Source organism: Pistacia vera, unplaced genomic scaffold (genome assembly GCF_008641045.1).
Source record: "Pistacia vera cultivar Batoury unplaced genomic scaffold, PisVer_v2 Contig1057, whole genome shotgun sequence".
Lineage (NCBI taxonomy): Eukaryota > Viridiplantae > Streptophyta > Magnoliopsida > Sapindales > Anacardiaceae > Pistacia > Pistacia vera.
Genome location: NW_022195090.1, coordinates 296123 through 301208, shown reverse-complemented (window position 1 = coordinate 301208; position 5086 = coordinate 296123). Strand labels below are relative to the sequence as shown.

At 30.8% G+C, this 5086-nt stretch overlaps 1 long non-coding RNA gene across 1 annotated transcript; it reads left to right on the top strand.

Annotated features, from left to right (window-relative positions):
- Window positions 1–927: 927 nt before the first annotated feature.
- On the top strand, window positions 928–3108 carry LOC116129210. The gene is made up of 3 exons (XR_004127873.1): window positions 928–1239; window positions 2276–2328; window positions 3053–3108. It is a non-coding gene; the product is annotated as an uncharacterized LOC116129210 (long non-coding RNA).
- The last annotated feature ends 1978 nt before the right edge of the window (window positions 3109–5086 follow it).

Below are 5086 nucleotides of genomic sequence, written 5' to 3'. Positions count from 1 at the left end.
TTTTTTTTGTCTATGATTGGTATAAATTCATGAAAACAAAACTAGAATAGGGAGATTGATTTCAATAAATTGATTTGGGTAGAATATAAATGTGTTTCCTAACAAAATTTGGTTAAAGATGTGATTTTGATATAAGGGTTTAGTCTACAAAAATCTTACCATCTGAATTCCGAAAATTTTTTGTATGTTTTGGGTTTTCCTGTGAACTGAATTTCTTGAGGAGTGTTTAGAAATTTATTTCACTCAAAACTCAAAGGATTGAATTTTGTATGGATTTTTGAAGTTGCCTTGTGAATTCTGGAATTTTCGTTTTCTGCAGAACATGTATTTTTGGAAAATGATTTGATGCTTATATTCTTATCCAAATTGAGTCATTTTAAATTCTGGTGCATCCTATATGTGTCTGTTTAATTCTGGAGAGTTTCATGAGGTTTGGATTGAGGGCTGAATTGTTATGAATTTTTCAAGTCAGTAACTCCAATTTTGGAAACGGGGACAGATTTGAATGAGTTGAAAGAAATGTGTTTTAAATAGTTATTGATTCCAGAATGACTTGAGAAAATTATGGGAACACTTTATGTGTCTCTGGAACGCCTCGTTAAAGCAAGATTTGATGTATTTTAATTTTCTGAAGTTTCAGATATAGGGCAGGTGTGGGTTGGGGCTATGGAGGTGAGGGGCAGCTTGGTTTGGGTTCCCGGATACGTTGGTCCTCTCTCCTCATCCTATACCGTGCATTGAGTCCTCCTCTTACATGAAAGATAGATCTGCCACCTTTTCTTGGGGAAGCATGTGTTCTGAGGGACCAGGTTTTAGAGTTCCTGGAAATTATGTGAGGCAATTGCTTGTGAGGGCGACATTGTGCAGTAAATCAGGTATTTGTCTGATGTAACTGGTTCGCTGCAAGTTATACTTCCTCCTTTTGAAACATAAGCTAAGTTAATTCAGTGAGGATTATATTGATTACAGTTAGATTTGCAGCTTTAGATGTTAAAACCTAGGCATTTTTGCTGAACAAGATATTAATTTTAACTTTAAAGTTAAGCACATTTAAATTAGGATTTTTTCAAAATGAAATAGACTCAATGTGTGTGGTTTTTTTTTTTTTTTTTTTTTATCTATCCAGTTCATATGCTTCACTTCTAGATGTACTGATACGGTTATTTCCATAAATAATTTTTGGCCCTATGAGATGCTGGAGCACTGCTTATAACTTTTGGTTGGGGACTCTATGGATAGGTAAGTTGTGATGGCTTGGTAACTTTGTGTGCTTATTTTTCTCTTTTTCTATTTTCTGTAAATAATTTCGGTATTTTTCTTTTCAAGTTCAGAATTTTTGCCTAGTCATCATGGATGGACCCTTGCATGATGGAGATGCAATCTGATCTCATTGTTGATGCCAAATTTCTTTTACTTTTCTCTCTTATGATAATATGGTAGCTGAAATAATGAAAAACATATAGCTTTTATGTCACAATGGTCTGTTAAAATTAATGGAACAAAAGGCAAACCAAAGTCAATTTTCTTCTTTGTCTTCATTTGCAATAATAATATTGAGAAAAGACGTATGGGGGAGTGATTCTTGGCTTAAGAGGTATTGAAAAACTAGAAGAGGTCGAGGAGGCTCTCCTTTATGCTTTCACTGATAGACTGAAATACCTGTGGTTTTTTATTTCTATTTTTATTTTTAATTTCCTTGTCATAATAATTTTGAACTTGACACTACAGATGGTTGGGAGTTATCATGGCCTCCTTTTTAACCTTGATAACCTGTTTGTAGATATTTATTATTCTGTTCTTCATCCTTCAGGTTCTAATCATATCATAAATATATCTTTGGATTTTGGAGTCCGAATAGAAGTTAATTATTCCTTGTAGATATCTTATTAAGAATTGTTCTTAAAACTCCATTTCTAGCATGGAAAACTTAGTAAATTCTTGTTCTTATGTTGTATCTTAAGGCTTACTGTAGGTATTTTTAGATGGTTATGGCTACTAATTTTCCTTCTGAAATCACGAATTACTTGTATCTGGTCAATTCCCTAGCAACTAAGAATATTAATTTAGCTTTTGAAGCACAGTTTCTCTACTTATTAGTCTGATCCTAATTTCGTGTTTGTGCACTTAAGAATTCTTGATTATCATTACTTTGCCCATGTAAAATGGTGTATTTTGTTTATATGCTGTATAGTTCAAATACGACTTGGGCTTCATTATTTCTTATTCAGGTTTAACTTAGAAACTTACTGTTGCTCTTTTAAACTATTGGATGCAGGAAATTCTGGGCAAGGTTATACTCTTCATGTCATTAGTGTAGCTGCTGGTGAGGTATGCATTATCTTAGTATCTAAATTTTCTCATGTTGAGGTATATATGTATTCAATGTTTTAATTGTATGAACACACAGTTTATGTATAGACTTTGATCTATCTTCAGAAGTTTTTATTTTTATTTAAATTGTGTAGCATGACATGAAATATATCTAAGTAGGTCAATCTACTGTCTCTGTAAAACTTTAAAGGTTTTGTACTATAGCATAATAATGTGTTCTTTGTTATTTAATTGAGTGAAGAAAGATTCTTGACGGTGTGCAAACTGCAATATGCAATCTGCAGTTTGCAAAATTGCAGACTATAGTTTGCAAACTGCAGTCTGTAATTTTGCAGTCGGCATATTTGCAAACTACAATCTGCATTTTGCAGACTGCAGTTTGCAAACTGTAGTCTGTAAAATTGCAGGCTGTAGTTTGCAAACTGTAGTATGTAAAATTGCAGACTGCAGTTTGCAAACTGTAAAATTGCAGTTGGCATTTTTACACTAGTGATTGTGAAGTTGAATATTTAAACATGTTCTATTAAGCTTGCATGGTGCCATTTTTTAGAACTAGTGATTGTGAAGTTGAAGATTTAAATATGTTATTTTCCTCTTTTTTTTGCATTAAATATTTGGGGTGTTTTTGTCTTAATCTTTTCTTGAATTTACAATATATGTGTTGTCATATTTGAGAATATATATGGGAATTGAAGATTTTTTTGTATTAATGGTTTTGTAGGTTGTGAAAATGCAAGAGTACTTTTTTGGTAAAGCACAATTTGGAATGGAAGATGGTATGCATGATGGTTTTTGTTGTTAGAATTTTTTGAATGATTGGAAGGTATTAACTATTACTCATAGTTAATTTTCCAATCATCTAGGTATTATAATGTAAAAATGATAGGTGCATATTTGTTAGGCATATATAAAATTTTTTGTATATGAAGCTTTATATGTTACAAAATGTGATATGATATATAAAGCATATTAGATTTTATGGATGTAAAGGATGTTGGGTGCCTATTTATTAGGCATATATGCAAACTTTTTGTATATGAAGGTTCACCATCAATGAAATGCTCTTTGGAAAATTAGTGTATCATTGTTTATAATTTATATTATTTAAATAACTATAACAATTTTATATATGCTATAACAGACACATTGATAACACTTTCAAAATGTTATGGAAAATAATTTTGTAACATTTACTAAATGCAATGAATGATATTTTGGTAGCACTTTTAACATGTTATTAAAAACTCTTGTGTAGCGTTTTAACAATGTTTCAGAAAACTAAACTGTAACAGGCTAAGAATATTACAAAAGATTTATTTATAGCATTTTGAGATGTTACAAAAAACTAAACTGTAACAGGTTAAGAAAGTTACAGGAAACTTATTTATAGCATTTGGAAAATGATATAGGAAACTAACCTGTAACATGTTAAGAAAGTTACAGAAAACTTATTTATAGCATTTTGAGAATGTTACAAAAAACTAAACTGTAACAGGTTAAGAANTACTTATAGCATTTTGAGAATGTTACAGAAAACTAAACTGTAACATGTTAAGAAAATTACAGAAAACTTATTTATAGTATTTTGAGAATGCTACAGAAAACTAAACTGTAACAGGTTAAGAATGTTACAGAAAACTTATTTATAGCATTTATACAATGTTACTAAAAATCATTCGTAACTACGAATAAGTGTTACAATATACTTAACAACAACATTTTATGACAGTTACTGAAATGATTAATAACATGCAAAAAGTGTTACCAATGTCTGCTTTTTAGTAACACTGGCTGTGATAGCATCCTTATAAATGCTACGAATTACCTATGGTAACACTTTTTGGTAACACTTTTTGCATGTTACCATAGGCCATTTTTATTGTAGTGAAAGATCATATGATGTTTTTCTCATCTTGGGTGCTTGATTCCGTGGGCTTTGGTAATTCATCCACCCAAAGTGCCAAATCAAGATCCATACACCCTAATGCCAAGAGAATTTTCTCCTTTCAAAGAACATAGTTATCACTACTAGATGAATAATATAAGAGAAATCAAAATTCAGAACAAATAAAGTTTGAACAACTACAAAATAAACAACAAGCTTACTAAAACATGCAATGAAGCCAAATATGGATTATTTAGCCATGTAAATTAATCCAAACAATTAAATCAACATGTTATTATAATCTTTCCTGTGGACACTGATTATAACACATAAGCAATTTATATTATTTCATGATGGGACTAGCATTTTATCCTTAAAAAAATAAAATAAAAATCTAGACTTATGGGCAACTAGATTTTTTTATTATTATTATACCCCATCCTAATCAAACACTGAAATAATCAAATACCGGGGAGCTGAATATGTTTTATTTTCACGCTTAATTATAATTATTGATGTCATTGATTTATGGGACTAAACTAATGTCACTAACATTTCATAATAATAATGTTTGTAGCTATCCCTTAATTACTCAAATGTAAACTAAGTATGACCACAAAAGAATTAAGTAAACAATATCAATTATCAATCCTTTATTTAGGAAACTAAAGTATGCTAGAAAAATAATTATGCATAGAATCCTAAGAAGAAACTAGTAATAATGTTAAAATGACGAAATAGAATGTAAAATGAATTAGTCCAGGGGTCAGGATGTCTGGTCTTCACCGCGAAGGCCGTGGGTTCGATTTTGGTCAATAGAGTTCGGCTCTTCAGCTGCTTGGCATACTGTTTAAAAGCAATCAGCAGACA